The following is a 24,320-nucleotide window of genomic DNA, read 5'->3' as shown; positions in this document are numbered from 1 at the left end:
ACTCATTTCATTCTTGTCATACATTTCAAGTCAGGTCTTTTAATCAGTCATCACAAAGCACATATAAGGTTCATTGACAGGTTGGAAATGTAGCCTTTCTCTCAAAGTATTTAAGAGTCTTACTCTTGGGGGCTCCTTTGAGATTCCCCAAAAGGCTGTTAACAATTCTTTCTGCACAATACCCAATAACAGTCTATACAGCAAAAACATGTGTATTAGTGACATCTCTACCATACTATTTTCTCCATGGCATAATAAAAGTAGTTAATTAGATCACACTAGAATGCCTATCAGAGAACTGCAGAAGTAGAAATGGTCCCTTTTAAACCTGTGGAGCAGAGAAAGAGCTCTTTGTGAAAATCTTCTGAAATTAACATACATCTATTCAGAAGAAACTTACCTGTTTCATTCCTTTTATCTACACCCCTCCCCCTGCTTTATTTTTTAAGTCAACCAGACCTTGTCTTTCCAGTAATGTCATAATCAGCAGGCTGAAAGCAAGGTGGCTGATAATAGTTCTTTATGTTGCTCTTTGTTTAGTATCTGATTCAATACATCTGTGTGGACACCATTTCATCACCTTCTTAGTAACAGAGGTGAAAAAAATCAATGGCAATCAGATTACCTTGTTAACAGAAAGGCTAAAGGGCCAGTGTGTTAAGTTCACAGTGCATCACCTTTCATTTAAAACATTTCACTTTTTTTATTATTTATCTTTATTATTATTTATAGCACTGAGTCCAGAGCATTCCTGAACACAGAGTGTGGCCTTGCATTTGTCTTCTGCAGAGCCAAGCATTTCTGCCACATCACAGAGTAGGTCAGGGACCTCTCCGGCAGCCCCAGTGGAGAGCCTGCAGAGTCCACTGCTGCTACTTCTCACAAAGTGCTTTGGAAGAGTCCCAAAGGACTCTGATTGCCAGGCTGGTTTTGTGATCCACGTTGTCATATGATACTGTATCTGTTGTTGTGTTTGTTATTTACTGTTGGTTCTCATTAAGATCATTGTTATTATACACAGCAGCTATGTGCCCCGAGCTATGTAAGAGGTGTTATAGTGTGCCCAAAGAACAAAAGCTCTCAACAGGGAACTTACAGATGAAAGGTGTGACATTGGACTGCACAGGCCAAAACAATAGAGACGGATGCAGGGTAGTCGTACACAGAGAGTTAGGTAGTTATTGCAAGAGGAAGTGCTTTGAAGAACAGGTGGGTATGGAGGAGGGTTTTGAAAGTGGAGAAGGATGTTATGTTACTGCAAACATGTTATTGTTTGAGCTTAGTGGGTGATTCAACAACCTTTGAAAAACCAAAGGGATTATCGGACCTAAAACTCCAAGTACTCACTGAGAGACATAAAAGGCACATAGGCAAGAGGACAATTTCATTACAGTTGATTTCAAGACCAAATGTTATGAGGAGTGACCACTGCTTACCCTTCTTTATAATCCAGTGGCCAAATGTCAACTGCCTGCATTCAATTAAGAGAGTTGAGAGTGTCTGTATGGCTTCCTTAAGCCTGAACTTGTGACTCTGCATTTTGAGAGGGGGGATATTTGGAGGTTTTTCAGAAACCCCTAAACATGAACTTGGCCTAAGTTTTAGCAGGTGGGGCCCTGGAGTAAGAGATCTTGGAAACTAATGTGGTTGGGGAGTTGACTGCACTTCTGGACTATCAGTTTTAAAAAAAACAAATCAAACCCAGATTATAATATAAGATCATCATAAATGTTCCAGTTTCAGAGTGAATGCAGGAGATCATGCCCAAGGTAGCCCCAGGTTGAGTGAAAAGTCAATAAGCAGCATAAGTATTGATCACTCTCAGACAACCATGAGATTTAGAAACTTTACTTTCTTGACTCTTCATAAGATTCTCAAGAAAGTTCACATCCCTTTGACTTGGGAATGGAATTCTAAGATCATGTAAATTGTAAATGGTGGAGTTTGTCAGGTTTGTTTGACTTAAGGCTATTTGCTCCACTTCATTGTTTTTGCTTGGCTTCCCAGGTGGCTCAGTGGCTCAGAATCCACCTGCCCATGCAGGAGATGTCAGAGATGAGCGTTTGATCCCTGGGTCAGGAAGATTCCCTGGAGAAGGAAATAGCAACCCACCTCAGTATTCTTGCCTGGAAAATTCCATGGACAAAGGAAGCCTGGTAGGCTATAGTCCATGGGGTCACAAAGAGTTGGACACAACTTGTGACTAAACAAAACAAACAAAAAAATTACTGTGGTGCTTAGAGGTGGTCCCAGGAATGACAGCATCAGCTTTCCTTGGGAACTTGTTAGAAATGCACATTCCTGAATGGGAGCATTTACACAAGCATGCACAAAGTAGCCTTATCCTGTCAGGGGAGCTGCACCCTCCTCAGATGGCGCTAGTGGTAAAGCACCCGCCTGCCAATTCAGGAGCCATAAGAGACACGGGTTTGATCCCAGGATCCAGAAGATTCTTGCCTGGAGAATCCCCTGAACAGAGAAGCCTGGCAGGCTATAGTCCATAGGGTTGCAAAGAGTCAGACATGCATGCACGCTCTCTGCAATAGGCTTTGTAGGTCACCACATTTCTACTGAACCAGCTATGACCAACCTAGACAGCATATTAAAAAGTAGACACATTACTTTGCCAACAAAGGTCTGTCCAGTCAAAACTTTGGTTTTTCCAGTAATCATGTACGAATGTGAGAGCTGGACTATAAAGAATTGATGTTTTTGAACTGTGATGTTGGAGAAGACTCTTGAGAGTCCCTTGGACTTCAAGGAGATCCAACCAGTCCATCCTCAAGGGAATCAGTCCTGAATATTAATTGGAAGGACTGATGCTGAAGCTGAAACTCCAATACTTTAGCCACCTGATGTGAAGAATTGACTCATTGGAAAAGACCTTAATCCTGGGCAAGATTGAAGGCAGGAGGAGAAGGGGACGACAGAGGATGAGATGGTTGGATGGCATCACCTACTTGATGGACATGAGTTTGACCAAGCTCCGGGAGTTGGTGAAGGACAGGGAAGCCTGGTGGGCTGCAGTCCATATGGTCGCAAAGAGTTGGACATGACTGAGCGACTGAACTGAAGAGTCTCCGGGCATGAGGGCCAACAATCTGTGTTCTAATAAGACGTCTAGCTGACTCCGATCACACTAAAATTTGAGAACCACATATACCAGCTTGGCAGGTTCTCCAGTCTTCAGCATCCCTCTGAGATGCTGGTGAAAAAACGAAGAGCACAGCACAGAACAGGACCTGGCAAGAACAAGGTCTATGTCTCCCATATCACTAGGACAAATCCAGAGCAATTTGGATTACTAAGGAGAAGACACTGATATGCTGCTAAGCATAATTCTTTATTATAACATGCAACATAGTGAAATACTGGGCAGATCAGATTAACTAGGACGGACAATCTAAGGCAGTCAAGGGTGTTTATCTCAGACGCTAAAAAGCTAGTCCTCAGCACAGCTGTTATCCAACCCTCCATTGTCAAATTTCCAAAGGGACTTTTATGCACCAAATTCTAAATTCTCAAAAGATGTTTTAATCAATGTATTTATTTTTATTTTAAAGAAAAGTTATGCAGTTACCAGCCTGCTGCTCCTGCTGCTGCTAAGTTGTGTCAGTCGTGTCCGACTCTGTGCGACCCCATAGATGGCAGCCCACGAGGCTCCGCCATCCCTGGGATTCTCCAGGCAAGAACACTGGAGTGGGGTGCCATTTCCTTCTCCAATGCATGAAAGTGAAACAATAAAGTGAAGTCGCTCAGTCGTGTCCAACTCCTAGCGACTCCATGGACTGCAGCCCACCAGGCCCCTCCGTCCATGGGATTTTCCAGGCAAGAGTACTGGAGTGGGGTGCCATTGCCTTCTCCGAGTTACCAGCCAGGGCACCTCAAAAACATCAAAAGTTTAAAGGAGACATGATAAGGAAATAAAGTGAGTAAACTTGGACTGGATCCTGATCCACAAAAGAACTTGAAAAAATTGCAGCTTCAGAAATGCTCAAATTGCCCTATTTTTAGCCTCTTCAGGATAGACTTTCGAGTCCTTTTGACATAGCTACAGTAGTCTTTGATCATTTACTTGCTTTCTGCTACACCAACCTTGTCTTGTTTTGTTGCATATATGTTTCTCCTCTATCTTTACTATATTGTACATTAGCTTTGATAATGGTTTTAATTTCATTTTTTTCTGAAATTTTACTGTGAAACATTTGTGCTATAAGTAAAAAACATATATAAATACATTCTAAACCAACAATTTTTTTCACACATTATTTTGGCAATGTATATTAGAAATGGTTGTAAAATATTCAGACCCTTTAGCATAAAACATATATTTCTGAGAGTTTATCCTGAGTAACTACCCACAATTTTGGATAAAACCTGTGTGTACAACACAGTGATGTTATTTTTAAAAACAAAAAAGTGACAAAAACAAAAACTTATACCTTCAATCCCAAACCCAACAAAATGGGATGAGTAAAGTGAATATCATGCAGAATTTAACCATGTAATTATGAAAACAATTTAGCATCTTTGAAAGCATGCTTATATAATTAAATGTGAAAAAAGAACAAAATAAAGTTGTTATGTATACCATGATTGCCATTATAAAAGACATATGCCTATGATAAATATTTTTTTCAGATGATAAGCACAAATGAATAGTGATTGTGTTGGTGGGTTAATGATCCAACAAAAAAAAAAAGAAAAATTTGGCTTCTCAAAGATTCTGTGATGCTCTCATATTACTATTATAATTTTAAAAATTACTTAAACCATTCTAAATGGCTATGGTATCAGAATGGTTGGAATATACCCATCATCTCTTCATTTTATTGCTCACCACTTCCTTTGGTATAATATGTAACTATTATTTGAATTAAACGTAATACAAATCAACTCCGAGTTCTTTTAGCAGCATTTTTGCTTTGCTCTGTTGGTTCCCTTCCATAGCTGTCTTCCTTCTGAGCCCCTTGGTCACTGCATGGCCCTTACACGGCCCTCAGTGAGCACCATTATTTTGACTCATTGTCTGGGGCAACTGTTGCCAGAAAAATAGAGCTATTATTGCTTTAGATTCTGTTCCCTTGCTTAATACAACCACATATTAAAGTGACTAAAAAGGACCACAGTTGTACTTTGCATCAATACTTGTGAAATGTATACAGATAGAAACAAATGCAGAGCTAGATTTAAAACCCATTGGACCGTCAACCTTGATATTCTGATCTTTCTAGGCAACTGAATCTATGTCTCAAATCAAGGTCACACTAATTAATACAAACTCAGTCAGTTAAAAAAAATTGATTCTAAGTCCCATATTCCTTTTATTTGGCATCTCAGATATGGGTTGAGTTTTATGTTAATTAAGTATGACCATGCAATCTTAGAACTTTTTAGCTATACTATCCAATTGAGTCTCTCTAGTTATATCTGTACCATACTAAGAGGGTGGAGTAGAAGGACATGCACTTACTTCTGTAACTCTTACAGAAAACTCTTCATTTTCTGAATGTTGAGCTTTAAGCCAACTTTTTCACTCTCCTCTTTTACTTTCATCAAGAGGCTTGTTGGATCCCACCAAAAAATGATACCCTATGTCCAAGGGCAAAGGAGAAGCCCCAGTAAGATGGGTTTAAAACTCAACATTCAAAAAACTAAGATCATGACATCTGGTCCCATCACTTCATGGCAAATAGATGGGGAAACAATGGAAACAGCGACAGACTTTATTTCTTGGGCTCCAAAATCACTGCAGATGGTGACTGCAGCCATGAAACTAAAAGACACTTGCTCTTTGAAAGAAAGGGTATGACCAAACTAGACAGCATATTAAAAAGCAGAGACATTATTTTGCTGACAAATGTCTGTCTAGTCAAAGCTATGGTTTTTCCATTAGTCATGAATTGATGTGAGAGTTGGACTATAAAGAAAGCTGAAAGAAAGTGAAGTTGCTCAGTCGTGTCCAACTCTTTGCGACCCCATAGACTGTAGCCTACCAGGCTCCTCCGTCCATGGGATTTTCCAGGCAAGAGTACTGGAGTGGGTTGCCATTTCCTTCTCCAGAGGATCTTCCTGACCCAAGGATAGAACCCGGGTCTGCCACATTGTAGGCAGAGGCTTTACCGTCTGAGCTGAGCACAAAAGAATTGTTGCTTTTGAATTGTGGTGTGGAGAAGATTCTTAAGAGTTTCTGGGGTGGTCCAAGCAGTCCATCCTAAAGGAAATCAGTCCTGAATATTCCTTGGATGGACTGATGCTGAAGCTGAAACTCCAATACTTTGGCCACCTGATGTGAAGAACCGACTCATTGGAAAAGACCCTGATGCTGGGAAAGATTGAAGGCAGGAGGAGAAGGGGCTGACAGAAGATGAGATGGTTGGATGGCATCACCAACTCAATGGAAATGAGTTTGAGCAAGCTCCAGGAGCTGGTGATGGACAGGTGTGCTGCAGTCCATGGGGTCGCAAAGAGTCGGACACGACCGACTGAACATCAGCAATTTATCTTCTAGAATTAATGAAATCCTGAGAATTAGAAGAGAACACAAAAAGACTATTTCATGCTATGAGTTTACAAACTATGATGTCTTCTACATGCTTGAAGAATCACGTCTGCCTTCATAGCTAAGAGTTTACATTCACCTTCATGTACTTGTTATAGCTGCTTGCACTGGTCAAGCAAAATAACAAAATCTTATCAGATTTTGTATGTGCTACCATTGCCAAAATCTTAGTTATTTGTCAGTTTTCTGAGTTCTGACAGTGAGCTGCACACATTCCTCACCCATAGAACTTACCTCCTGTGCTGTGACAATCCAGTTTTACTTATCTCTTTGAGTTCCTTGAAGGCAAGGACTGCTTTTTTTTTCTTTTTTTCAAGTATTCAATTCCAGGACCACCATGATTTGCAACTAATTTTAAGCACTTGAGGAATATCTATGCTAAAGAGACAGTTAACCAAACTGATTGCAATAAACAGTGTTGGATATAAATTAAAGATCAAGGGAGAGGAAAGAAAGCCTTAACTGGATTGTTAAGTTCTTCAGACTTTATCCCAAAACAATTAATATTTATTGAAGTTTGTGTGGGGTATGTTTAGGAAGACTAATCAACATTTGTTACTTTATGTATACTAACCAAAAGTATTTAGAATGTCCATTTGACAAAATAAATAAATAGATTAATTAATTAAAATAAATAATAGATTACTTAATCAAAATCTGAAAGGAAAAATATGGTACAGGAGAAGTAGAAAAAGGAGGCAAATGATTGACTAAATTCAACAGGGTCTTCATTTTTCATTCATTGATATATATTTAAGCACCTTTCAGTTTTTAACTAAGTTTAAGATGAATCACATGTAACTACTAGGAACCTCTTCACCACAGAATCCCGCTGCTGGAGTAATTTCAATTAATTAAGTGTTGCAGAGGTTAGTAATGATTTTATGCTGCAGAATGAAGTCATTGGATGAAGTGGCAAGCTCCTCATGTGTTTTCCCTCCCTTCATCTGTATTATGGCAGGCAGAAATTGAATTCTGTCAATAGATTTTTTTAAAAAGCCTTATTCCTGGAATGACTTCAAGCACAAATCCAATAACTTGTGTAAAAAAAGGAAGAAAAAAAATAAATAATCACACATAATCAAAAGTAATTCACGCCCAACTGAGAGGTTTTTGCAACTTTCTGAAGTGAGATTAAATTAAAAAAGAAAGTATGCTTATACATTTTCAAATTATCTTTTTAAAGTTACAAAATATCAAAGAAATTGTTTCTTATTCAATCCACACTATCCAATGAAAAAAGAATTAAGGACAAAATAAGAAAAATAACCCCAAATATCAACAAATACATATTTTATCCATATGAGAAGTCCAGCACTACATTAGTTGAAGTCAAGAATAGTAGAAAGAACTATGACCTTGTACTCAAGTAATTTATAATCTTGTATATTATTCACAATATATACATATACACTTAAAGGCAGTGTGTAATAAAGCAGCAGCTTACATAGTGGAGGAAGAGGATATTAAAGAGATGAGCCAATTAATATTATTCAGTGCTTACTTTTTAGCAAACCTGTGCTAACAATTTTAGCTAATTTTTGTTTATACTTTTTCTACCACAGAAATAATAATAAAAGTAATTCTTGTCATATTTGTTAACGTTGAGAGAACACATGTAGAACAAAAGGAAAGAAAATCTCCTATACATTTACTATTAATCAAGTTTAACTTTTAGAATTTCCTCCAGAATTTTCTATGACAATGGCATATTAATATATATCAATCATATCATGTGAGCAGTTTAACTACATTTTCCCCTCAATAATATCGAGCACTTTCCCATGTCATCAACTTTTTTTTCTCTAATATTATTTTAAATCTCTAAACCATTCCCCTTTATGGATATGCCATCATTTAACTAATCTACTATGTATTCTTAAATTATGTCATTTAATTCTAGCAATCTCCAATTTTAAAAGTAACTTTTCTACCTCATACATCTGTACTGTAACATTGTATTTAATATAGTAAATTACTATTTTGCTTTATATAATTACAATCAGTTTAGTTCAGTTCCTCAGTCATGTCTGACTCTTTGTGACCCCATGAACCACAGCACACCAGGCCTCCCTGTCCATCACCAACTCCTGGAGTCCACCCAAACCCATGTCCATTGAGTCGGTGATGCCTTCCAACCATCTCATCCTCTGTTGTTCCCTTCTCCTCCTGCCCCCAATCTTTCCCAGCATCAGGGTCTTTTCCACTGAGTCAGCTCTTTGCATCACATGGCCAAAGTATTGCAGTTTCAGCTTCAGCATTAGTCCTCCCAATGAACACCCAGGACTGATCTCCTTTAGGATGGACTGGTTGGATCTCCTTGCAGTCCAAGGGACTCTCAAGAGTCTTCTCCAACACCACAGTTCAAAAGCATCCATTCTTTGGTGCTAAGTTTTCTTTATAGTCCAAATCTCACATCCATACATGACCACTGGAAAAACCATAGCCTTGACTAGACGGACCTTTGTTGACAAAGTAATGTCTCTGCTTTTTAATATGCTATCTAGGTTGGTCATAACCTTCCTTCCAAGGAATAAGAGTCTTTTAATTTCATGGCTGCAATCACCATCTGCAGTGATTTTGGAGCACCCCAAAATAAAGTCAGCCACTGTTTCCACTGTTTCCCCATCTATTTGCCATGAAGTGATGGGACCAGATGCCATGATCTTAGTTTTCTGAATGTTGAGCTTTAAGCCAACTTTTTCACTCTCCTCTTTCACTTTCATCAAGAGGCTTTTTAGTTCTTCTTCACTTTCTGCCATAAGGGTGGTGTCATCTGCATATCTGAGGTTATTGCTATTTCTCCCAGCCATCTTGTTTCCAGCTTGTGCTTCATCCAACCCAGGAATTACAAAAATTAGCATTACGTCAGAAAAAATGAAGAAACATGAAGGTTTCTCAGTCTTCACATGACTCTAGTTTCCTAAAAGATGGCACCTCCAGGCTAGTCATCCTTAGGTAGTATGTCACATGTAGCAGAAAGAGTAGGTATTTATATTGGATCACTCCAATACTTTGAAACTCCAATACTTTGGCCACCTGATGCAAAGAACTGGGTCATTTGAAAACACCCTGATGCTGGGAAAGATTGAGGGCAGGAGGAGAAGGGGGCAACAGAGGATGAAATGGTTGGATGGCATCACTGACCCAATGGACATGTGTTTGAGTAAACTCCGGAACTTGGCAATAGACAGGGAGGCCTGGCATCCTGCAGTCCATGGGGTCGTAAAGAGTCGGACACAACTGAGTGACTGAACTGAACTGACTGATATTGGATCACATAACTTTATATCAAGTACATATAAGCTCTCCTTTGTGCACACACACAGAGAATAAATGAAGAAAGGACTGTATTAATGAATGCATTAACTTGCCAATAGGGTAAGTAATACAAAAAATAGAGAATTGGAACTAGATAAGTAAGAATTTTGGTCTTCTCAGGTAGCACAGTGGTAAAGAATCTACCTGCCAATTTAAGAGACTCAAGAGTCCTGAGCTCAATCCCTGGGTTAGGAAGATTCCCCTGGAGTAGGAAAGGGCAACCAAATCCAGTATTTTTGCCTGGAAAATTCCATAGATAATGGAGCCTGGGGGCTATAGTCCATGGAGTCACAAAGAGTTAGACATGACTGAGCCAGGCATGCAGGTTAGAATTTTACTCTTGAAGAGACAAATGACAAGGAAAGAAAAGATAAATTGATTTAAAGAAACTAAGGACAAAACACTGTATTTGATGGAATTCCATAAAAGAAGGTCATGGTATAATTGAAGCCAGAGAAAAGAAGAGAGATAACAGGGCAGTTGTATCTAAAGAGGAGCATTAGTACAAGTTACGCTGCTACTGCTGCTGCTAAGTCGCTTCATTCGTGTCTGACTCTGTGCCACCCCATAAATGGCAGCCCACCAGGCTCCCCGTCCCTGGGATTCTCCAGGCAAGAACACTGGAGTGGGTTGCCATTTCCTTCTCCAATGCATGGAATGAAAAGTGAAAGTGAAGTCGTTCAGTCGTGTCTGACTTTTCGTGACCCCGTGGACTGCAGCCTACCAGGCTCCATCCATGGGATTTTCCAGGCAAGAGTACTGGAGTGGGGTGCCATTGCCTTCTCCAACAAGTTACTCTAGGAGAAATTTAAGACTTTTGCTTCTAACCAAGAGAAAGTAACAAGAAACGGATTTACTTGCTAGTCTGAAGTACTTTAAAAATCCAGACGAAAGAAAAAAGCCAACGGTCTCCAATGATATTGGATGTCAAACAGGAGAGCAGGAAAGTCGCTTCAGTCGTGTCTGACTCTATGCGACCCCATAGATGGCAGCCCACCAGGCTCCCCCGTCCCTGGGATTCCCCAGGCAAGAACACTGGAGTGGGTTGCCATTTCCTTCTCCAATGCATGAAAGTGAAAAAGTGAAAGTGAAGTCGCTCAGTCGTGTTCAATCCTTAGCAACCCCATGGACTGCAGCCTACCAGGCTCCTCCGTCCATGGGATTTTCCAGGCAAGAGTACTGGAGTGGGGTGCCATTGCCTTCTCCAGCAGGAATGTCTAAGAGACAGGAAACAAAACAGTGAATCCTCCTAGTGTCTCAGCTTACTGCCTTGAGGGAATGTCCAGGCTGCGGCTCAACGTGGGGCAGACAGGCAAAATCATGGCTGATTTCCTGAGCCAAGGACAAAGTGATGAAGGTCTGGAGAGACTGACCCATAGATAGTTCACAGAATAGGTACTGTATTGTAGATTACTAAACAACAAGAGAATTCCAGAAATCCTCTGGAGGCCCCCCTTGGGGCATTTAGCAAAATACTGATCAGTGCATGTGTGAAGGACTTACTCAATGCCAGGCAAAGAACCACCTGAAAGGATTAGAGGGGACACTATCCAGCATCACACATGGTTGGAAATAGTTCTTGCTTCACATTGTCAGACTGGAAATTTTCCTAATTCATTATTAGATAGAGTACTTAGAAGAGTCTTATCTCAGTTGTAGGAAATAATAAGCTTTAGATCGTGCTCTGGCCTTGCCTGACAAATATGAAAAGCAAGATGTAGAAAGGTCAAACTGTTTCTAAGTAACTTAACTGCATCCTAGAGCAGAACTCAAGGCAAGAATACTGAAGTGGCTTGCCATTCCCTTCTCCAGTGGACCACATTCTGTCAGACCTCTCCACCAGGACCCGCCTGTCTTAGATGGCCCCACACACCATGGCTTAGTTTCACTGAGTTAGACAAGGCTGTGGTCCTAGTGTGATTAGATTGACTAGTTTTCTGTGAGTATGGTTTCAGTGTGTCTACCCTCTGATGCCCTCTCACAACACCTACCATCTTACTTGGGTTTCTTCATTAACAGTATGAGAAGGCAAAACGATAGGATACTGAAAAAGGAACTCCCCAGGTCAGTAGGGGCCCAATATGCTACTGGAGATCAATGGAGATATAACTCCAGAAAGAATGAAGGGATGGAGCCAAAGCAAAAACAATACCCAGCTGTGGATGTGACTGGTGATAGAAGCAAGGTCCGAGGCTGTAAAGAGCAATATTGCATATGAACCTGGAATGTCAGGTCCATGAATCAAGGCAAATTGGAAGTGGTCAAACAGGAGATGGCAAGAGTGAACGTCAACATTCTAGGAATCAGGGAACTCAAATGGACTGGAATGGGTGAATTTAACTCAGATGACCATTATATCTACTACTGTGAGCAGGAATCCCTTAGAAGAAATGGAGTAGCCATCATGGTCAACAAAAGAGTCTGAAATGCAGTACTTGGATGCAATCTCAAAAGCAACAGAATGATCTCTGTTCATTTCCAAGGCAAACCATTCAATATCACAGTAATCCAAGTCTATGCCCCAACCAGTAATGCTGAAGAAGCTGAAGTTGAACAGTTCTATGAAGACCTACAAGACCTTTTAGAATTAACACACAAAAAAGATGTCCTTTTCATTATAGGGGACTGGAATGCAAAAGTAGCAACTCCAGAAACACCTGAAGTAATGGGCAAATTTGGCCTTGGAATACAGAATGAAGCAGGGCAAAGGCTAATAGAATTTTGCCAAGAGAATACACTGGTCATAGCAAACACCCTCTTCCAACAACACAAGACTCTACACATGGACATCACCAGATGGTCAACACCGAAATCAGACTGATTATATTCTTTGCAGCCAAAGATGGAGAAGCTCTATACAGTCAGCAAAAACAAGACCGGGAGCTGACTGTGGCTCAGATCATGAACTCCTTATTGCCAAATTCAGACTTAAAGTGAAGAAAGTAGGGGAAACCAATAGACCATTCAGGTATGACCTAAATCAAATCCGTAATGATTATACAGTGGAAGTGAGAAATAGATTTAAGGGACTAGATCTGATAGATAGAGTGCCTGGTGAACTAAGGGTGGAGGTTTGTGACATTGTACAGGAGACAGGGATCAAGACCATTCTCATGGAAAAGAAATGCAAAAAAGCAAAATGGCTGTCTGGGGAGGCCTTACAAATAGCTGTGAAAAGAATAGAAGTGAAAAGCAAGGGGAACAGGAAAGATACAAGCATCTGAATGCAGAGTTCCAAAGAATAGCAAGAAGAGATAAGAAAGCCTTCCTCAGAGATCAATGCAAAGAAATAGAGGAAAACAACAGAATGGGAAAGACTAGAGATCTCTTCAAGAAAATTAGAGATACCAAGGGAACATTTCATGTAAAGATGGGCTCAATAAAGGACAGAAATGGTATGGACCTAACAGAAGCAGAAGATATTAAGAAGCGGTGGCAAGAATACACAGAAGAACTGTACAAAAAAGATCTTCATGACCAAGATAATCACGATGGTGTGATCACTGACCTAGAGCCAGACATCCTGGAATGTGAAGTCAAGTGGGCCTTAGAAAGCATCACTATGAACAAAGCTAGTGGAGGTGATGGAATTCCAGTTGAGCTATTTCAAATCCTGAAAGATGATGCTGTGAAAGTGCTACACTCAATATGCCAACAATTGTGGAAAACTCAGCAGTGGCCACAGGACTGGAAAAAGTCAGTTTTCATTCCAATCCTAAAGAAAGGCAATGCCAAAGAATGCTCAAACTACTGCACAATTGCACTCATCTCACATGCTATTAAAGTAATGCTCAAAATTCTCTAAGCCAGGCTTCAGTAATACGTGAACTGTGAACTTCCCGATGTTCAAGCTGGTTTTAGAAAAGGCAGAGGAACCAGAAATCAAATTGCCAACATCTGCTGGATCATCGAAAAACCAAGAGAGTTCCAGAAAAACATCTATTTCTGCTTTATTGACTATGCCAAAGCCTTTGACTGTGTGGATCACAATAAACTGTGGAAAATTCTGAAAGAGATGGGAATACCAGACCACCTGACCTGCCTCTTGAGAAACCTGTATGCAGGTCAGGAAGCAACAGTTAGAACTGGACATGGAACAACAGACTGGTTCCAAATAGGAAAAAGAGTATGTCAAGGCTGTATATTGTCACCCTGCTTATTTAACTTCTATGCAGAGTACATCTGAGAAATGCTGGGCTGGAAGAAGCACAAGCTGGAATCAAGATTGCTGGGAGAAATATCAATAACCTCAGATATGCAGATGACACCACCCTTATGGCAGAAAGTGAAGAGGAACTAAAAAGCCTCTTATGGAATGTAGTTTCCATGATCCAAAGCCTAATGGGTAACTGAATATGGAGGGCCACAGGCTCAGGGTCTGTGAGACCTTCCATCTCTAGGAGAGTGCAGTGTGAAACCAGCAATTATTTTTTGAATGGTGTACAGCATGAAGCCAAGAGGGTAGTTTCTTGTATCAGAAGCCCTTTAGCAATTAATGGCCATCATAGCTGTCTCAGAATCTTCAGGAGACCTGAAAAGAGAAGAGAGAGGAAACCTTGTAACCTTGTGTTAGAAACGATTTCTTAGTTATGACACCAAAAGCATGATTTATAAAGAAGGAAAAAATAATTTAACTTCATCAAAATTTAAAACTACTGTCCTTATAAATATACTTTTAAGAAATTTAAAAAGATGAGCCACAGACTAATAAAGGACTTATTTCTAAAATATAAAAAGAATTTTCAAGGTTTGAAATAAGAATATAAACAAGTGGTTAAAGATGAGCAAAAGAGGTGTGAACAAACACTTCAAATAAAGTTGCTGCTGCTAAGTCGCTTCAGTCATGTCCAATTCTGTGTGACCCCAGAGACGGCAGCCCACCAGGCTCCCCCATCCCTGGGATTCTCCAGGCAAGAACACTGAAGTGGGTTGCCATTTCCTTCTCTGATGCATGAAAGTGAAAGTGAAGTTGCTCAGTTGTGTCCGACCCTCAGCGACCCCGTGGACTGCAGCCTTCCAGGCTCCTCTGTCCATGGGATTTTCCAAGCAAGAGTACTGGAGTGGGGTGCCATTGCCTTCTCCATCAAAGAAAGTAGACAGGTTAAATTTATTTGATATCATGAGTCATTAGGAAAATAAAATTATAACACTGAAATACCGCTACCTACCAGTTCAAATGCCTAAAATCAGGGGGCAAAATAGTTGACCATATGAAGTGTTTGTGAGGATATGGAGGAACTAGAACACTTTTACATTCCTGGTGGAAATATAAAATGGTACAACCACTTTGGAAAACACTTTGACATTTTCTTCAAATGTTAAATATTCATCTACCGTATGATCTACCCATTCCATTCTTAGGTGTTTATCCAAGAGAAATAAAGGTATATGTCCATAAAAAGACCTCTTTATAAATGTTAATAGCATCTTTATTTGTATTAGGCAAAATGTGAAATCAACCTAAAAGCCTGTCAATATGGAATTGCAAAAATAAATTTTGGTGTGTCCATAAAATGGATTGGTGCTTAGTAATTAAAAGGAATGAAATATTGATACATGCAACAACATGGATAAACATCAAAGTATTTGTTCTGAGTGAAATAATTCTGAGAAATGGGGACATGTATTGAATGATTTTATTGGTATAAATCCCTAGAAAATGTAGATTGACCTGTAATGACAGAAAACAAGTAAGTGTTTGCTTGGGGATGTTCAGTTCAGTTCAGTTGCTCATTTGTGTCTGACTCTTTATGACCCCATGGATTGCAGCATGCCAGGCTTCTCTGTCCGTCACCAACTCCCGAAACCTACTCAAACTCATGTCCATCGAGTCAGTGATGCCATCCAACCATCTCGTCCTCTGTCATCCCCTTCTCCTTCCACCTTCAATCTTTCCAGCATTAGGGTCTTTTCAAATGAGTCAATTCTTCACATCAGGTGGTCAAAGAATTGGAGTTTCAGCATCAGTCCTTCCAATGAATATTCAGGATTGATTTTCTTTAAGAGGGACTGGTTGGATCTCCTTGCAGTCCAAGGGACTCTCAAGAGTCTTCGCCAGCACCAGAGTTCAAAAGCATCAATTCTTCGGCACTCAGCTTTCTTTATAGTCCAACTCTCACATCCATACATGACTACTGGAAAAATCATAGCTTTGACTACACAGACCTTTGTCTCTGCTTTTTAACATGCTCTCTAGGTTGGTCATGGGGGTACAGTAAATTTTAGGTGATGATGATATACAGTGATGGTTTCACAGATATATATGAACGTTGAAATGTACCAAAATGTGCATTTAACTCTGGGTATTTTATATCTCAATAACTCAGTTGTTAAAATGACAATTTTGGAGATATGCATGAGGTAATAACTGTGTTGGTCTTGGGATGGGATCCCAAGTCTGATCATCTGCCCCCCTCACACACCAAGAAAAGAATTGAGACATTATCAATTGAGTATTTTAAATTAGGAAAAATGTTGCTTTTGAAAATAGATGATAAATTGCTAGATAGATAATAGGTGATAGAGAGATAGGTACATTGATAGAAAAATCAATAATTGATACTGGATGGATAGATAATAGATGTTAGTGAGATACAAAGGTAGATAGATAAACGATTAATAAAAAGATAACAGAAATAGAAAGGTACATAGAAAGTTCATAGATGATATTAGATAGATAGATAATAGGGAGATAGATAAATTGATAGATGATATATGATGGAGAGAGGTGATTGATAGGAGACTGTGGAGTTATGACAGATGAACACTCTTCCTTCTTAGCTACTTAGCTATCATTGTAATCTCCATCATATGGAAGTGTCCTCCTTTTACAGAGGGGTCAGTGCCAAGGTGGAGAGAGTCAGTAGCCCTGCCTGAGGCTGTGAGGCTGCAGAGAGGTCAGTACCTGAGGCCTCTCACAACATCCCTCTGTCTGTGATACAGCTGGAAGGGCTGCAAAGGGCTGAGAGGGAATCCTTCCTCTCCCACCTCCTGATGCCCAGAGCTTTGTCACTCTCCAAAGACACTTCACAGCAGCCCCATATTTCTCATTTAACCCCTGTACACACTCAACCATGGCTACCCAGGATCATAACATGAATGTGTGGAAAGTTCAGAATGTTCTCAGTGTATGATGCAGCAAATCTGCAGGGAGATTTTAGTTCATTTTGTGGCACTTCTGCCATTCTAACAAGATATACAATAGCACAGAACTACTCATCAGATGATTTCCGGGAACAAAGCACTTTGTGGATCTATTAGGAAGACATGGGGTCAACGCCTAATGCTTCTGTACGCAGGAGTTTGAGCCTGGCAGTTTCCCATTCTGGCCAGGCTCTAAGGGAAAGAATATGGCTTTTAGTTTGGGAAAAAGTCAGAAGAAACTGTTATAAAATTTCATAATGGGAAATAGTGTTTCTCTTATCTTATTAAACTCCCCAAAGTTTTATCACTGAACATCACTCTTGACTTTGAAAAGCTAGGCTAAAATAATTATCTGGGGGTTCTTTATTTTGAAGTCAAGATTAAACAACAACAAAATAAGGTTGTAGAGCAGAGAGAAAATGTCTCTGAAAATTTAAACCAATGGATACTAAAATTTCTCTAGCAAAAGAAAGAAGAGCAAAATGATGAGTTCACTATGTTTAATTGTATTAATGTGATATGTCTGAATAGAATAGTTAATTGTAAGGAAAACTGCCTGTAAGCTCAAGAAAGATTCTTGGTTGATTCTCTCTCTGTCCCTTTCTCTCTTTCTGCCTCCCCCTTGCCTTCATCCATTTTTTTTTTTTTAAACAACTAAAACTGACTGTTAGAGATAATATAATAAAGAAATGAAAGACGCTCAGTCGTGTCTGACTCTTTGTGACCCCATGGACTATATACTCCATGGACTCTCCAGGCCAGAACACTGGAGTGGGTAGCCTTTCCCTTCTCCAGGGGATCTTTCCGACCCAGGGATTGAACCCAGGTCTCCCACATTGCAGATGGACTCTTTACCAGCTGAGCCACAAGTGAAGCCCAAGAAACTGGAGTGGGTAGTCTATCCCTTCCTCAGCAGATCTTCCTAACCCTGTAATTGAACCAGAGTCTCCTGCATTGCAGGCAGATTCTTTACCAACTGACCTATCAGGGAAGCTCCAATAAAGAAATAAAGTGCTACCTAATAAGGAAAGTGGTAGCCTAATATAGAATTCTAGAGAAATCAGATGAATAACAATAAAGAATTTGGATTATATTTAATTTTTAACAAGCAGGATATCACATTACCAAAACTTGAAAATTCTATAAAGTTTACCCAGACACTTGTACTATTATTAAATTGTCAAGTTAAAAGACAGAAAAATGTATTTTTGTGCTTTTAAAATAAGAGAGTTTTGGAGACACTGGGCATTCTTAGTGTAGAGGTGAGGGCAAAGAGGATGTATTTGCATATTTTTCATATTTGCATTATAAACAAATTACTCATCCAAAGCAAATTTTGATGAATAAATATTTCTACAAGTATGTATGACAGGTCCTTTTGGATAAGATCAATGAGTCTTCGAGTACATTCTTCATATCAAGTTGTAGAACCAAGAGGCTTGTCTTGGGCAGTCCAATAACTTCCATGATTATATCATTAAAATTTAGAAATACATCTTTGGTTCCATTTTAGTAAAACAATGAGGAGCTACCATTCTCTATGATTGTATCTAAATCCTCTTGAATATTTATATATTAATTATCTTATGCCATCGTTATAGTCCCTAGGGTTCAAAAAAATGCACTTGCTTATAAATTATTAAACTAATATGGTAAGCTCTTTAATTTGGGATCTCATTTAATTCTCACAATAACTGTGTGGTAAGTACTCTTACCATTCTCTTTCTACAGATAAATCTGAGATATTGACAAGATAAGTAAATTTCCCAGGGTTACAAAGCTAAACGATGCTTTGTAATTAGGTAATGAATTCAGATATTATGATTGTAATAGTCTGCGTGCTTAATGAAACCTGTTAGTCGCTCAGTCATGTTCGACTCTGCAACTGTGTGGACTGTAGCCCACCAGGTTCCTCTGTTCATGGAATTCTTCAGCCAAGAATACTGGAGTGAGTTGCCTTTCCTTTCTCCAGGGGATCTTCCCGAACTGGTACTAGTACTCTGGTCTCCTGCATTGCAGGCAGATTCTTTACCATCTGAGCCACCAGGGAAACTACATGGTTAATTACTACCCTGCATTGCAGAGATGATTTCTCTGGACCGACTTTCTAAGATTTGAGAAAAAGTATGTTCATCCTACATATCATCATAATGTTATGGAAGAAAATAATCAACAGTGATTCATGAATTGGCTGTACTACTAAATATATTCATTTTCAGGCATGAGTCTGGCTTCGAAAAAAGATAATTTTTTTTTCTATTTTCATCTTTACAACAACATAATTATAAATTGCCATCGTCACTACCCTTGTGAATTTGTTCAGAACTTTAGGATTTATTTATGATGAGCCCTGTAGAAGGAACTCTAACTATGTCCCTTTGTTCAGTGTTAAATTTAATATAATCATGTTGATAAAATTAACAGAGATGAATTTAAATATAATCATGTTGATACAAGTAACAGAAAAGAAAGTGAAAGTGAAGTCACTCAGTCATGTCCGACTCTTTGCGGCCCCATGGACTGTAGCCTACCTGGCTCCTCCCCCCATGGGATTCTCCAGGCAAGAGTACTGGAGTGGGTTGCCATTTCCTTCTCCAGGGGATCTTCCCAACCCAGGGATCGAACCCAGGTCTCCTGCATTCCAGGCAGACGCTTTAACCCCTGAGCCACCAGGGAAGCCCAGAGATGAATACAAAGAAATGGAAGGTGTCATCAGTAGGGTAAGTTTGTTTATAAAGATATTATAAAGATATATCAATAAAAAAGACATCTCTTTGTCTTCAGGTCTTAACTTTACTTGTTACACAACCATATCCTCTCATTGGTGGAATGTTGAAACTCAGCAATGCTATGTGTGTGGTTCAATAGCTCCTAAAACTATTTACTTAAAGTAACAATACTTTTCACTGTGCATTGTACATGAAGGACTGAAATGAATGTAGTACCATTGCATTTAATTGGAAGACTTAGTCAGGCAGGCAAGAAAATCCCCTAACCAGAAATAGCGACATGTGGGCTAGTGTTCTAGCCACTAGTAATTGCTTAATGGTACAGAGAATCCCGGTGAAAAGCCCGCGAGATAGTCTTACTATTAGTGTAAACCAAATTCAAAGCTTTGGTTTGCTTGCTTGGGCATTATGTGCACTTATGAGCTTAGATTAATGATAGTCCAAACGGGTTCTGTTATGGCAAGTACAATCTTAATGTTTCATGGCTTTAACCATATTATTTCAGCAAGTCCTAGGTCTTAAATGAACCTCATTATTACAATCTAAGTAACTTTGAATGAAGTCAGCCCCTTAACAGAAAATGTCTGTCTCTTCCAATACCCGCATTTTGCCTGTGATCCTATAACCCCATGAACTCAGAACTTGTAGTAACCCTGCATTGCATTCTTTTCTGGAAAGGCCAGGGCTAGTCCAGTTCTCAGGACTCCATGGCTCCATTTATATCAACTCTTTTCTGTCCATTTCCACAGTTGGAGATGTGTTTTAAACCCAGTCATTTCACTCCTGGTGGAGACTAGAAGCCTTCTCGTCAGCATCTAAGGTTGCAGACCCCAGGGTCTCTAGAGTTTTCAGTCACAAACTGTCATCTTTATTTAACTGTGAAACTTATAAAACAGAGACTCAATGGTCTCTTCCATCAGATCGTAACTCATAAACTTCTCTGAATAATAAGTTAACTTCATGTTTGCTTCACATGCTTTGTTAATCTGCCTCACCCTTCCCATGGATCCATACCTGTCATGATCTATTATTAATAAACCTCCCCAGATCTGAAATCCAAGTGACCCCTTTGAACTTCTCTTTCATGCCCCAGCCAATCACCAAGTCCCACAGGATATTCCTTCATACTAATCCCTGCTGTTTCATGCTCACCATGTTCACAGCACTTCAAATCTGCAACACTTAATACCTATGTAATGATAGTCATTTCTGGGATGGCCTTCTGGACTCAGCTCTCATCTCCTAATTGTGTACTGATACCAGTCTAAACTTCCTAAATAGAAAAATAAACAAACAAAACAAGAAAAGTAAAATCTTAAAGCATTCAGATCTAACAACAATTTCTCACATTGTATTTATAATGCAGGTTTTTCCCACCTGAAAAATATGCATAAGAGAGCCTGAGAGACACAAGTGGGACAGGTTTGTTTGGAAAGTCAAGAGGAAGTATCAGTATATGAACCAGACCTTGGGGCCTGTGTAGACTCTTTCAATTCTATCAATAGCCACTTCCATCTCTTAAGTAGGGCTTCCCCAATGGCTCAGTGGTAAAGGAATCTGCATGCAATGCAGAAGACCCTAGATATGTGGATTTGATCTTTGGGTCTGGAAGATCCCCTGCGGGGAAAATGGCAACCTGCTCCAGTATTCTTGCCTGGAAAATCCCATGGACAGAGGAGCCTGGTGGGCTACAGTCCATAGTTTCACAGAGTCGGGCATGACTGAGCAGACACACACACACACACACACACACACACACATCTCTTAAATTCCCTTCTTAGAAGCAGAACAGCCTCATCAAGGAGGCACTATGTTAGATTTCTTTATCTTATTGTAAGCTGCAGCTAAAAGAAGCCTAGGATATGCAAAAAAATAAAGTTGAAAATGATTGTCTAGCAACCAGAAGCTGTTCAGACAAATATTACATCACTGAATCCTGCATAGTATGCTTTCAAGGATGATTTACTGCTATGAGGAAATGTTCATGATATAGTGTGTTAAAAATGAAATTAATTATAATAGTCATGTTGGTACTGAGACTTCACTGATTGCTCAGCCCTTTACCTGCATTCCTTTTTTTAGACATTCACTGCAGAGGCAAGATATAAAACTGTTTAAAACTGGACATTTTTTGGCTTGTGTGCTTTCAAGATTTTGTAAATGAGACTATATTTGTTTATCAGAAAACTATTATTTCAGAAAGCTAAATATTAATCCAAGTTCAAATATGATTAGTCATCCCATTTATATCTTATCTCTGCAACCTTGCTAGTGCCCTTAAAGGATTATTAATCACACTCTGTTCTTATCATGGGTGCAATCTACTAGAACATATATCTCTTATTAAACTGTAAGTTTCTTGAGGGAAGAGCCATGTTTGTGTCTGATTGTAATGTTGGGCACAGTAGAGCTTCAGGGAGCATCCATAGGGACAAATGATCTTGATGATAGGAAAAGGCTGTGTTTTCTAAATATTCCACAATTAATAATCACATAAGTAGCAAGGAAAACTAACATTATTTTTTTGAAAAAAGCAACCTTGACAATGTCTAATAAGAAATATAAAGAAGAACACAGTCAAATAAACCAAATGTCCCCATTAGATTATTACTCTCATTAAGAATGTTGATATCAAATTACAACATAAAGAACACATGCATGATTTAAAAACTCAAAACCACCAAAATAAAAAGTAAAACCTTCTCTCTCAACAAAGCCCACCCAAACTCAAATGCAACTAGTATATATAATTTCTTATGACTTCTTTCAGAAACCATGAACATTCATGGAGGCAGCCATTTATGCAATATAAGCACATATATATGTGTGTGTGTGTTTATATTTATACATAATAGTAGATATAAAATATATGTGAAATACATATGCATATGTTTATATGTAAACCTAATGAAAAATGTCATATGTATATAAGAAATCATATATACCACAGTCCCATTGATTTTTCAACTTAATATGCCTAGGGATCTTTCTACTCATAATTTAACAATATTCTATTGACAGACACTCTGTTATCAAAATTATTTTTTCCAAGCATCTTTGCAAAAAGATGTGTATTTATGGCACACAAATGTAAATTGCATATGGAAGATTATATGTATGGATATGCTAGGTTTGTGTGTAACTTATATAACTTCTAGAAAAGTATTTATTTTGAACTTGGAGACACATCAATACATTTTTCTCCAGAAAGTCTGGAGGAGGTGGTAAGCCTGCCTCCGACCTCTCTAGCTCTGGGGAGAAACCAATCTTAGCATTTATTTCATCAAAGAGATGAAAAATGGTAATCTGTTATCACTTCAATTTGCAATTTTTAAAACTGTAAGTAAAATTGAGACACTAAATATATTTTTATGTATATTTCTATAAATTGTTTTCTATTTTTAAATCAATTTGTTCGAGCTTTTATTAATGACAAAAATAGACCTTTGTCAAATGATGAACACATTCTTTCCTAGGTTGGCTTTGATAGTCAGCCTTTTAAAAGTTGCAGTATTAGTTTTTGTTGTCATCCAGAATATTTTTAGTCAAGAATATCTCCCATATTTTATCATATCTGAATTTTGTGTTTATTAGGAATGTTTACCCACTCCAGGATGAAAACCAAATTCACACCTCCTTTATTCTAAATGGTTTATTTACTGATTTATGAATCCTGATTTTAAAACCTTTTAATCTTATGTATGTTTATATATTTGCTATATGGGATTCCCAGGTGGCTCAGTGGTAAGGAATCTGCCTGCCAGTGTAGAAGACAGTGGTTTAATCCTGGGTTGGGAAGACCTCCTGGAAGCCAAAAATGTCAACCCACTCCAGTATTCTTGCCTGGAAAGTCTCGTGGACAGAGAGGCCTGGTGGAGCCTGGCAGGCTGCAGTCCATGGGGTCCCAAAGAGTCAGACGTGACTGAGCAACTGAGCACACAGCAACACAAGGCGTACATTTGATATATAGAAAGTTTGGCAAAGTCAGGAATCTTAGGTTGGCTCATCTTTCTGTTTTGCTTTTCCATATAATTACCTGGTCTCCTCCCTCCGCCCACAACCCTGACCCTCAAATGCCCCACAGGTCCTCTCCTAAGAGAACAGTTTGAGGGAGTAGCCTTGTAACCTTGGTTGCCGCACCTGGCATTTAGCCTCTTGGCTCACTGAAGTTCCACCATCAAGGCTGGTGTCTCAGTGATGTATCTTCCTCTAGCAGGGACCACAGTAAGGAGTTCTGAGGACTTACTTCAGAGAAACCATGCATCAGAGAAAGCCTGGATTGTTTCCTTCCCTCTGGAGTTTTCACTCCTCATAAAGGCAAGTGGTGAAAGACTTGGCCTTCTCCCTTAACTGTGAAGAGGGCTGGAAGGAACTGCCTTGAGATCTCCCACAGTGCCTCTTTGTGTGCAGCTCTGTAGCTTCCTGGCTCCAGAGGATGCCAAGCAGCCTGGGAAGCTCTGGCGCTTCCTCCACCGTCTCCTGCCCCCTTCACTTAGTGATGTGGATTTTTGGACGCTTCCGGCCAGCAGCCCTTTCCACCGGGTGAGTGCTGCTGACAGAATTTT

The 24,320-nt window shown here is 39.3% G+C and overlaps 1 non-coding gene across 1 annotated transcript; it reads right to left on the bottom strand.

The window, feature by feature from the left end:
- Positions 1–19,630: 19,630 nt before the first annotated feature.
- On the bottom strand, positions 19,631–19,702 carry TRNAS-GGA. Its single transcript has one exon. It is a non-coding gene; the product is annotated as a tRNA-Ser (tRNA).
- Positions 19,703–24,320: the final 4,618 nt, after the last annotated feature.

The sequence above is a fragment of the Bubalus bubalis genome, chromosome 20 (assembly GCF_019923935.1).
Source record: "Bubalus bubalis isolate 160015118507 breed Murrah chromosome 20, NDDB_SH_1, whole genome shotgun sequence".
In the NCBI taxonomy this organism is placed as follows: domain Eukaryota; kingdom Metazoa; phylum Chordata; class Mammalia; order Artiodactyla; family Bovidae; genus Bubalus; species Bubalus bubalis.
The sequence above is the reverse complement of the archived record's forward strand: the minus strand, read 5'-3'. Positions and strand labels throughout refer to the sequence as shown.